General features: G+C 40.9%; 1 protein-coding gene across 3 annotated transcripts in view; it reads left to right on the forward strand.

The window, feature by feature from the left end:
- cemip (cell migration inducing hyaluronidase 1) overlaps positions 1-12,566 on the forward strand; it is a 269,100-nt gene that overhangs the window by 35,544 nt on the left and 220,990 nt on the right. For 2 of the 3 annotated variants that reach the window (XM_078258910.1, XM_078259067.1), the window contains exon 1: positions 7,167-7,343. The exons of the other annotated variant lie outside the window; for it this stretch is intronic. The gene's annotated coding sequence lies outside the window, so the exon portion shown is untranslated. Of the gene's footprint in view, positions 1-7,166; positions 7,344-12,566 lie in introns of those variants that run through there. 3 annotated transcript variants of the gene reach the window in all.

Consider the following 12,566-nt stretch of genomic DNA (forward strand, 5'->3'; position numbering starts at 1 on the left):
AAAAGAACCTTTAAAACTCATTTAAGTTAGGCCTCAAACTGTTTCTGAGAAACAGAAAGGAAGGATCTTTGTTGTAGATGAAAACAGTTTGTTTAACCCCCAGATAATGTGCTGCTGTCAGCTTTACTGTATCTGTGTAGAAACTGAACAGTATTCTCAGCCAGCGGACCAGTGAGCTGCGCATCCATGAACCCACTTGTTTTCCTTATATTTATCTATCTCTTCTGTCGCCTCCATTTTATTTTCTGATGGTATCGTAAAAGCCAGGCCGTTTTGATCTTTATTCCAAATGACAGATTCCTTTTATTTGCCAAGCACAAGATTGTTTTACAGCAGGAAATCCATCTTTCTCTCCGTCAGACCTGATGGATTTGGCGTGGGACGCCAGAGCTGCTCCAGGGAGTTGCTGGCTCACAGCCTTTATGGCCGTGATTGAAAGTGAATACCTTAAATCGTGGCATTTTGACATCAGCCCAGGATAAGAAGACTGTCTGAGCTGTCCCTTCATGTCTGGTGTCTTCTTCCTGTTTCTCTCTCTCTTCTCTGACACAATTATATCTCTATAATCTGTCTCTCACCTAAATGGAAACTTCTGTATTTTTCCCCTTGGACCCTATTTTTTCATGTTTTTGTGCCTAAGTGACTAACAGAGACAAAACACTCTCTGAAATTGGTCCAGTATTGAGAGAGAGCCCTGCTGTCGGCAGCCGCAAAACAGGCTGCAATGTAATCACCGTCAATGTACGTCCACTCAAAGTGCTGTATTTGCCACTGGAAGGCTTAGATTATTATAATAAGTGTCTGACAACATTATGGAAAGGATCCTACACAGAAAGAAAACATCTTTCTTTACATTTCACTTGATCTGGTCTGTTTGTTATCGTGTCTAACCAGGTCTAGTTCATGGAGAAGTCTTGTTCTGAAATATCGTGAGAGGTGACTTGTTGCCGTAGACAGCAGTACAGAAAGCATAGCTAAGTGTTACCTAAAATATTTTCAATGTCATGGCTGAATATGTAGCTGATTGCCACAATGTAAATGGGTCAAGTCAACACTTCTGAGACTTCAGAATGAGACTTCTCCTGTAAAAGGTTCATATAATGGCTCTAGCGCGATTGTCTATTTGCATCTTTGCATTGACTTTGTATGTGATTGGCCACCGAAAACGCCTCGGCCTGAAGGCACCATCAGACTTTCAATCACACATACAGCAGCCTATAAAACAGCAGTTAGTCAGAGATGTGACATTTCCATTTCTTTCTCCTACATTTTTGCACTGAACCCTGAAATATATATTGCATTTACTCAAGCAACAATTTTCTCGCAGTGCAAGAGCAAGAGTTTTAGCTCAAGAGAAAATAAGTGTCTTCTTCCTGCCTCTCCTTCTTTACCACACTTCTATATCCAGCGTCTGTCTCTCACTTGACTTCACTTACATTAATTTCACTTTAGTCACTCCTGTTTGAAACCCACTTGTGATTGCAGCAATTTGAACATTTAAGGGTACAAAATGAATTACATTCACCACGGAACAATAACGATTAAATTAAGACAAATTACCCACGTGCTAAACATCTAAAACTCCAAAATGCCCCTTGTGTCTTAGGTAGATATGTAAGTATATGCATAATAAAAGGTTCATTTCTTTACACAGACGTGTTATGGAAAAACTCAGCTCGACTCTGGATAGGTGAAGAATGTTCGGGAGACTTTGATGACTGAACTGTCAATCAAGCATTTCAGTTTAACCACAGTGTAGTGTCATGTAGTGCCATCCCAACTCTGAGTGTCTGTGTCTTTCCAAGAGGCATATATCTCCTGCTGAAGCTGCCAAGTTTGGGTTATCCAAAGATGGTGATGGTGCAATAACATAGGCACCGCAAACACAGATGCTCACCCAAATCTTGTTTTGCAAGTTCAGTGTATCCCTCTGGGGAAAAGGCTAAGGTGTGAGGCCCCTTTACCCTGTTTCCACCGACTTTCAAATGGAGACCGTCCCAGAACACAGCGTTCCCTTATCTTGAAGCAGCCTAGACTCGCTCCATCTCTAGAGACACATATTCATAATTGAACAGGTTTAGGGATGGAGTCTGGCCAAATAGAGCTTCTCTTCCCCTGGCCTATGACCCAGGAGTGACCTGATGTTCCTTAAGTCTTCCCCTTGTCTCATCTTACCACAACATGTAATTTCTGGAAATTCCACCACAAAACATACTGTCACACTTGGAACTCAGAAGCCAGTAGAGGCAAAAGACATGATAAACTCTAGAAAAACAAGGCTTAGACTGTAAAGCCCACCAAGGTTGTTGTCCTCTGGCAGCCTGGCCAAACTGGCCAGCTCAAAGCTACTATGCAAGGCGCTGGCCTGGCCCTCGGAAGCAGTTTTGTTCCTGGGGTTTACTCTTCATATTCTAAGATAGAGTATGTAGGCTTTGTTTATTGGCTTTTTAAACAAATACAGTGACATAATACAGTCCTAACAACTAAACATGCATACTCACACGAACATACATAAACGTGTAGACAGATCAACTCAGAAATAATTGCTTTACATACATACATAGCGCAAATCCTGTATACACAAACTACAACATTTCTTATTAGAATATAAGTTAAATAGCTATTAGTTTATTAGCATACAAAAAAACTACAACGCCCATGAATTTTCAAAAACCAATTAACCTAACCCTGAATTAATGATGTTAAGGTTTTGTATCACATTTGAGTAATAAATGACCGAATAGAAGTAAAACCCACTGATCATTTTTTTAGTTTGTAGATTGAGTCAGTTTATAATAATTATTATTCAAGTGCGTTTACTGTCATTGTCATTGCACAAGGAAATGCAGTTGTAGTAATTTATGCTATACACAAAAAATTGTCTATCAACTTGGACTACGTTTGAGCACCAAGCATCAGCGATGCAAATCGACTAGTCCTCCAAACCATACGATGGTATTGGTTGTTTATTCCTACCCCCTAATAGGGCTGCAGCTATCGATTATTTTAGTAATCAAGTAGTCTACCGATTATTCCATTGATGAATCGAGTTATCGGATAAGAAATAATTTTGCTTTTTGCTTTAGTAAACAGCAATAGTAAATTTAAAAAGGAAAGGTTTAATTTCTAGAAAAAACAACAATTGTATTGCCTAAATTTCATACAATAATAGGTATAGCACTGGCAGCATCGCATGGGCCACCAAGCCCATTATTCTGTCAGCAAAAGTACATTTTTGCTGGTCCAAATGTAAATCTTTTTGGCCCTTTCCCCTTCATGCCTCTGGCTCTTTACACTGGATATGCATAAGAGCTGTTCACTAAGCCCAGGTAAATGTGACTGTAACTAGCTTACAGCAGGGCTATACAACTACACTGTACTTGGGGACACATTTTCAGAAGGCTAATACTGAGTGAGGAGAAAGAATGAAGAATGCAGACATCACCAGTATGGTCCGATGACATCATTCACGTGCATATTAAGTAGCCACATGCAGGTGCCGCTGCTAGAGAGAGAGAAGGGCTGGTATGTCTCTGGTAGCAGCTAAGTTTACAAAAATGTGTCCAAATTTCAAGAATCGTTGCAAACTAATAAACAGTTAGACTACAAACCGACAGCTTTCGTTTTAGCTTGTTTATAAAACATCGCTATTTGCAGAGTAGCATGCTGTAGTTGGGTAAAACAGTGCGGTGGACGAGAGCAGCAGACATTAATGTTACCTTGTGTCGGGTTCGTTCCATGGAATGGATGAGTAGACTGGATGGTTTCTACTTGTGATGATGTAGCATTGACACCCTGCTATTGTGGTAAGCTAGTTCGATTTTACAATAGACACACTGTACAGTTTTCATTTTTTTGTAGCAAATGATCCACAGAAGCATCAGTGGCCTCAGCAGTTGTGCATTAGTAATAATCATCATCATCATTGATTTAAACGAAGCTTCGAGGCAAAATAAATTTGGTTTAGATTTTTTAGTAATCAAATTATTCAAGTTACTCGATGACTCGTTTCAGCCCTACCCCCTAATACGACCCACAGGAGCGTTTAGCCTACGGGGCTAACCGTTAGCATGCTAGCACTAGCATGCTAGCTCGTTCTCAATGGCAAAACACTGCTACAACACACAAATTCACCCTAATCTAGATTTTTTTTTATAGAACTACTTACATGTCCCTGTTCTGCAGGTATTCCACACAAAGTTGGAAGTGCGCCCTCATTTAGAAGAAGTCTCTCGGCTAATCCTGCCTTGTGCAGGCCAAAGTTGCAGAAACAGCTAGCTAGCTCATGTAATCCTTACCTAGCTACTGCGCATGTGCGACTGACAACAAAGATGTTACAGAAGTCGCGAGGTCTCACTCTGTAGCTAAAACAGAGACCTGACACAGGGTGAAAAGAGGAGCTGCAGCAATGTGCAGTACAACAAAAATATGGTGTTTTTTGAAAATTAAACCATAAAAACCATAAAAAACAACTTATTTGGCTGTTTTTGGAGGGAGTGGGGGTAGTCTTATGCAAACAGAGTCCGTCTTCCTGTGGCCGGACATCAGCCAGGAGCAGGCTGGGTAGTGGAACAGACCTAGGTCCAAGCTGGGCCAGCCTAGCTCTCTTCTTTCTCCTACCGGGTCAGTCACACTGCCTTCGGTAGAGCTTGGTCCGGCTGCTCTGGCTGGGTGGTCGTAGTATGTGGGAGGTTAGTATTTGTAGGAATAGGGGCAGAGCGTCGGAGAGCCCAGGTGTGTCAGCTTTAAACAGGCTTGGATAGCAGCCCCCGGGGTTTGCTGTGAAGAGCAATGTGTACCTGTTATGCAGTCACACATTCATCCACTGCCTGTTGTTTGTTGTTGGCAGTGAGCGCCCTGTGAATGATGGTTGGACCCCAGAATACGTCCCAGAGGATGCTGAGCTTGTTGCTGCTGGCAGCTAAAACTGTGCATCTCCGAAATGTCAGCTTCTCTGTGATGAAGGAAGTACAGAAGATGACAAACCGGTCTTTCATTACCGTGAATGTGATGTGTGTGTGTAAGCTGTTACTGTGATTTCTGAGTAACAATACTGTCATAATTTACACGGTTCATTTTCTCTGTTTTGGGGGCCAACAGCATTCAGCATTCTGCTGTGTTTAAATGTAACACACACAGACACACACACACACACACACACACACACACACACACATACACACCTCCTCAGAGACATCAAACGAGCCTGGTAAAAGGCTTTTTGTGTCAGAGCTTTGTGCAGTCAGAGATACAGCAGCCCCAGAGATACAGCAGCCCAACAAGGTATTCCCGTCTCAGTTTCCCATCTTCTCCAAAAACACAACCTGCTCCAAACATTCAGCTGCATCTTAAAGCCTTTAAATTTGCTCCTTGAGTCCTCCACTTGCCTCCCTTCCTTGTGTCTTAGGCTTGGTTTACACGTGGGCGGCTATTTTCATAAACGGACATTTCAACCTCTCCGTTTTAAAAAATAACATTGTGCACAGCTGTCAGTTGACAATGAACATTGTGGTAATACGCTGATTGCAATGGCATTACTGAATGTATTAATGGATCAAGGACAATTCCAAAATCATTGAGGTTTGTTACATATGTTTTTTTGGGCTTGTGACTGGAAGGTTCGACCCCTGGTCGTGCCAGATTAAATCTTGGCGGTTGAAGTGAATGGGTGCTTGCACCTTCCTTTGAGCAAGATCCTTAATGCAAGACTGCTTCGGTGTTTAAAGTTGGGCATTTTCAAGTAGGAAAACAAATGGCGTCCGGGTCACAAACCTTCTCAAATTACTAACAGTAAATTGCTAACAGTACACTAAAATGTGTTTCTGAAAACATTTGAGATGGGAAATAGGCAATACAGTAACATAATATTGATTCATATTTGATCTGCACTGCCTAGTTTGACAGTTTGATCTGAATTTTGTATGCTTGGTGCCTTGCTGTTGGTCTAGTCTTGCATTGCCAGACCTTCCTCCACAGCATTGTGGCTAGTCCACATAGCATTCCGGGATGGGAGAAAAACGTGCTCTGGTTTATTGGCATTTCTTTAAACCAATCACAATCTCCCACTTCAATGTCTTCAGCTGTCCTATCTAATAAAGGCCTAAAATGCATCCAAAAAAATCTTTAAAAGAAAAAAAGAATGACCTAGCTAGCGGTCCCTCTGCCACACTCCCCACCACTAGGAGACTACAGTTCGGCAGATGGACCTTCAGTTAGCGGCTGTAACAATTGCCATTCGCACTGCGCGCTCTACCAGGTGAGCTACCCAGGCACCCGCACATCCCATCTCTGCGCCTGATGTTACTGCAGTCAATGCATGCTAAGTGATTCATCTCCCCTATCGATAGACATCGAGGTAAAGGAAACTGATAGAGTTGAGGAGGACTTAGCAGTCCCCCTCTGTCTCTCTCTCTCTCACACATTTAGAGCTCCCTCGCAGACAGTTTGGAGCACTAAATCAATCCGGTGTCACCTTTTATTCTTTGCTCCTGATCGAGAACGGCAGATCGATGTTCACCATGCATTGTTCATTAATCAAAAAGGACGCTGCATTAATTTCTGGGTGTTTATTTGAAGGGCAGGAGAAGGAGTGCATTGTTTGTCCTATCCTGTTGGTCTAGTGTAAGATAAACTCAAGTTCCCCTTCACCCCACCATCTGACTTATCTGTGGGTCTTATCTCTGGCAACTGCGTCATGTCACGGACAAAGAAATAGACTCTCCAGGGGGGAAAAAACCCTGCTGGTGTTTCACTCTGGCAAACAATTTGTCTCGTCTGTCAGACCAGTGTAGGTCAGAGTGTATCAAAGGTAACACCATGTTGTTTTCTTTGCACTGTAATTAAATACAGCACTGGATGTTAGAGCCGTGATTGTTCCATTCTTTAGTGCTGACACAGCCCTACAAGACACACACACACACACACACACACACACACACACACACACACACACACACACACACACACATCAATTATTTCCAGGCCAAGTACTGTTTTTTTACTATATATTTTTCAGCATGTCCCAGCTTGTATAGACTGAGATGAAGCTCTGAATAATGTTATTATGATCACGTTGAAACTCGTGTTTGTGTGTTTGTCAGCACGAGTGTCGACAGGTCAGTGAAATGGGGATTAGACTTGTGAAATGCGGTGGAAGGTATTCGGAGCCTGACTGTATCCCAGTGGCAGGGAGGCAGTGCTTTGGGCTGGGCCAAGTGCAAAGCTGCAGGAGCATAATTACTAGTTCGGCAGGAAAAATGGTTGTTAGGGAACATCTGGATGCTGGTCCACATATGGAGGCAGCAGGTGTGTGGTGGACGACTTTACAGAGCTGCATGAAGCAGGTATTTATGCTTTCTCCTTAGAACCTTTCTACAGTATTACAGGAATGTGTTACAGGTTATGTTATAGCACAGTGGGGGAATTTCTGTAAAAGCACTGTTCATTTTCTGCATAGATTATATGGATTATATGTCAAAAATGGCTCATTCTTTGATTAAAAAAACCTATCAAAGCTATAACCCTGTACGATTGGGTTTATATTTAAAGCTGAAATCATAATTTCTGCAAATTATTTTCATCATCAATTAATCTGCTGATTGTATTGATGTCTTTTCATACTTTCTTTATTGATAATGTTGTCAAAAAGCCAAGTTTGACAGGTCGATAAACACACGCAACCAGACAGATGGATTGTTACAAACGTACAGTTTATGCAGACCTTACACCAAGCGACTTTTCAAGCGATTCCATTGTCGCAGACTAATTTCCAATATCAGAATGAAATCCTGAGAGTCTTGCTAGAGTCGGGGCTCTCTCGTCGTCTCCATCATTTGGTGTAATGTGGCCATAAAACTCAGTCCCAGTCAGTCTTTTTCCCGTCTTGACAGTCAGACAAAATCAAACGTGTTTGATATTATCATAAGTTTTAAGTCTTGGTAGTGAAGTTAAATCATGTGAACATTGTCAACAACCAATGGGTGCGCTCCCTCCAGCATCAAACAGGAAGCAGCAAACAGCTAGAGCCATTGTTGTTTATGGTTGCTATGGCGCAGTGCTAAGCTAAACACTAAAAAGTGAAAGTTGCGATTTTAAACCCTGAAGCAAGTCATCCAATGGGAGTTTTACCAGCAGATAAACGCAGACCTCCGGGTGCTGAAGATATTCATCTGCATGTATGGCCGAACAGAGAATCGGCAAACTTTCGCTTAAGTTGCCAGCTAACGCTAGCGGTAGCTAGCTAGCTTGGTTACATTTTTCAAAACAAATCTAGTTGTAGTCTTGCAATTTCTGTAGTCTTACATATTATGACAGTCTTTAACGTTAGATGTGAGATGTTGTCAGACTTTAGTCTTTTAGGCATTAGATGGAAGAGAAAAATGATTGTCAAACTGTCATCCCAGTTAACCATAGACAGTAAAAGCAATGGACCAACAGATCCCGTTGCTCTGGACGGAGACCAGTGAAGGCTATACACAGCAGGATTCGGAAGTAAAAATACAATGCAATTTCTTCATTGACAAATTGGAGTATAAGCCATAAAATCGTAACCGTCGATGATAGACGTAAAACCAGCATGCCGACATGACTCAGCGATTGTATATGCTCATATAGAGGCCACAAATCATGGGGCATTACCCTTGTTTTGAGATAAATGTCTTTTATTCACAATGTTTGGATAAGTACTTCATTACCCACAATCCTGAACAATTCCACAATCCCACAGTGATGCCTCTGATTGGTGAAACTCATGCTGGTGAGGAGAGGGGGTGTCAGTATCCGATCTGTGCTGCCTGCACGATCCATCATGAGGATTTACGACACTGCACGAATCACGATCTGTTCCACGCTTCTGACGTTAGCCTCTGCCGGGAAGCTAACGTTAGTTTAGCTAACAGCTAATTCGGCTAACCGCTAGCTGACAGCTTGATTCAGTCTAAAATAACGTTAACTTAAACTTAACACTGGGTAAAGCCGTCTACAGCTGACGTAACAGCCGTTATATATGTTAACAGTTATTTTCAGGTTTTATTTTGAGGGTCTTTTAAAGTTATTACATGCTGTCTCAGCTAGTGGTTAGCCGAATTAGGATTAATACGGATTTTTCCAGACGTCAATGGGAGAAATGAATGGGAAATTTACTTCCGAAACCCAAGGTCTCTCAGAGGAGGGGCGGGACTGTTGCGCTCTATTAGAAGCACTTTTCCGGTGAGGGCTGAGCGTTACTGCGCAGCCTCCAACTGAGCTTGAAGACGTAGATGTGACGTGAACAACCTATCTGAAAGTTGTAAGTCTTCTGGTAGCTGTGCCAAGAGAAATCTCAATCATTCCCAATCTTGCAGAGACAGAGAGCGTAGATATATATAAGGAGATAACATAGGCACAGGCTAATTATCGCTAACTAAAATGCTAGTTAACATTAGTAATTAAACTTAAACAGCTAAAGTAAGTCGAAACTGCCTGCAAGCTTCTCCTGTACTATAGAGATACAAGGTAATGGAGCCTTTTATACATTGTTGTGTTTCTTTAGAAATAAACAATGGACAAATAAAGTCTTTAAAGTGGCCATATTATGCTCATTTTCAGGTTCATAATTATATTTTGAGGTTGTACCAGAATAGGTTTACATGGTTTAATTTTCAAAAAACACCATATTTTTGTTGCATTGCACATTGCTGCAGCTCCTCTTTTCACCCTGTCAGGTCTCTGTTTTAGCTACAGAGTGAGACCTAGCAACTTCTGTAACATCTTTGTTGTCAGTCGCACATGCGCAGTAGCTAGGTAAGGATTACATGAGCTAGCTAGCTGTTTCTGCAACTTCGGCCTGTACAAGGCAGGATTAGCCAGGAGACTTCTTCTAAATGAGGGAGCACTTCCAACTTTGTGTGGAATACCTGCAGAACAGTAAGTAGTTTTATACAATTTATTTTGTAGATTAGGGTGAATTTGTGTGTGTTGTAGCAGTGTTTTGCCATTAAGAACAAGCTAGCATGCTAGCGCTAGCATGCTAATGGTTAGCCCCCTAGGCCCCTCGTCTCGGCTAGTTACGTAGAAAGCCGTGCAGATTTTGAACAGCTCACCTGGAGACTGAAGGCAGGACACATTCAGAAACCCGTATCTCACTCAGCATGGATGTTTTTTTTTCAAAGTTTGTATGCGTGTGGAAGCACCAGAGACACAAAATAACACCCCAAATCCCAGAAAAAGTGATTTTGTCATAATATGGGCACTTTAAACGCTTCAGATGTAGTTATTTGCTGTCAAAATGACGTCAAAATAAATGGCAGTCAATGGAATGCTAACGGCGGGTGAGTGCTTGTTAGCATCAAAATGGCGCCATAGGAGGTAGGCGTTGTGGAGAGAGGCTTATCCCCTTGCAGTTAACAGACCCACTTCCTGTTTTCATTTTGGACATACTGTAGCCTACTTACAGTAGTTGTGTTCCCACCCTTTTCATGTACAGTGAGGGATTATTAATGACATTTCAAGTGGGTTCCATTTTCAGTTTTACCTCCAAATAAAGTGGTTTAGAAAATCTGGTTAAACTGGTTTTCAACAGCTCTCAGTGTCTGACTGATCATTTTCTTGCCCCAATGGACCTATTTGTTCCCATATCTTAGTTTGGCAAATACAGTGTAATAACTAAAATAACCAATGGCCCGAGCTGTGAAAAAAAAATCTCAAGTTGTGAGAAATCGTTCTTTCCTTTAAGGAAAAAAGTCAAGTACAACTCCCAAGTAAGTTGCATTTTGGTAAGAAACAACCAATCACAGGGCCTAAAAATCTGTCCTGTGCACAGCTACGAAGAGTTGGATCTAAAGCTTGTGCTTTTTCTTTTTGAAATCTGATGAAACACCTGGTAGTTTAATTAATTTTCTTTTGGATTCTGAGTCAACTTTGGACTAACTGGTGTTTTGGTTCCAACTGTAACAACTGAGTGTCTTGAATAGGCTCTGATTCACACCTGTCTAGCTTCTCCTCCATAGAAACTGCAAGTGAGGGTCATGGGTATTGTGGTATTTAGAGCCATCTGCTATGCCAACTGCGAGAACCGAAAAAAACTTTAAATGAGACAGAGTTAGCCCAGGAGGCGATGTTTTATCCGTTGTTCCCTAGCCAGATGTTAAAAACACACCCTGGAAATGGGTTCCTTAATTAATTTGCAATAATTAAAACTGATGGCCATAGCATAACATAATAACCTATAAGCACATTACTATAATAAATTATCCAAGAAACGTTGCTTTCAGGAACATTGAAGATTTCATTAAATGAAGAGTTTCAAATCCTAATTTGCAGGCAAGAAAAATACTTTGAGAAACGATGACTTCTTCCACTTCAGAACTATATCCACAAAAGGGACATCCTGTTAAAGATTTCTGAGGAAGATTCAAGGCAATATACCTTATGAAAAAAATCCATTTTGTTTAACCAAACACAGCTCCTGGAACGCTATCGTCAAACTCACCAGACTCCATTTAAATAAACAATACTTTTAGCATGTATAGAGCCAGCATATTTACACATGTAAATGGGTGAACTAAGAGTTTATTTCAACCAAACCAGAGTGGTGATTGTTGGAACTGTGGAGAGACGAACCAAGACGGGTTTTGATAGTTTTATTTTCTTTCTGTCAACTTTGAATAAAGTGTATTTAACAATGATACAATTACTGATTATTTAAATGAAGTCTGATGGGTTTGGCAAAAGTGATTACAGGAATGTTATTATGCTACAAGAAAAAGGATCTTACTCTTTAAAGTGCTCATATTATGCTCATTTTCAGGTTCATGATTGTATTTAGAGGTTGTACCAGAATTAGGGTGACCAGATTTCCCGGAACTAAAACCGGGACACTTTGCGCGTGACCGTAGTGCTTGTGCACGCACACTCTTATTACGTGAACATGTGCCAGCCCAGGTCAGATAGACACAGACAGATTAGACACAATTTTGCTAACAGCACACATAGGTCTACTGCTCACAACATAATGGGGTATCTCAGTTAATATTCATTAATTTTCTTGGTATGTAGCCTACATATCTAAGAAATAATAGGCTATTAAAAGACATTGGAGTGAGTTTTGTGTGGGACCAACTTTATTTTTCAGAATTAAAGCATTGTTTTGGAAAATGCACCAACTGAACTTGTGACAAACTTTGTAAAAAGGTATTTTTCATTGCATGGCACTAAACGAATTATTTGGAACTGCTGTCACAGGCTTGAACTAAAGTTATGGTAACACAACATGAATTATGAATTCATGCATGAATTAATTCATGATTTGTGCATTACTTCATTCCTTTATATCTTATGAATCATCAGGAATTGACATGAGTTCATAGCCTCTCATTCATGACCTCATGCATGAACAACACATCAACTAAAGCATTAGGTAAGGTGGGTACATCATTATGCACAAGTTGTGTTCAAATCAGAATTTGCGCAGTGATGAACACATTTTTTTGCAGAAAAATAAATAATCATAAATTATAATTTATAATGATGTGCCCACATACCTAATGCTTTAGTTGTGTTGTTCATGTATGGTCACGAATGACAGACTA

Source organism: Sander vitreus, chromosome 1 (assembly GCF_031162955.1).
Source record: "Sander vitreus isolate 19-12246 chromosome 1, sanVit1, whole genome shotgun sequence".
In the NCBI taxonomy this organism is placed as follows: Eukaryota; Metazoa; Chordata; class Actinopteri; order Perciformes; family Percidae; genus Sander; species Sander vitreus.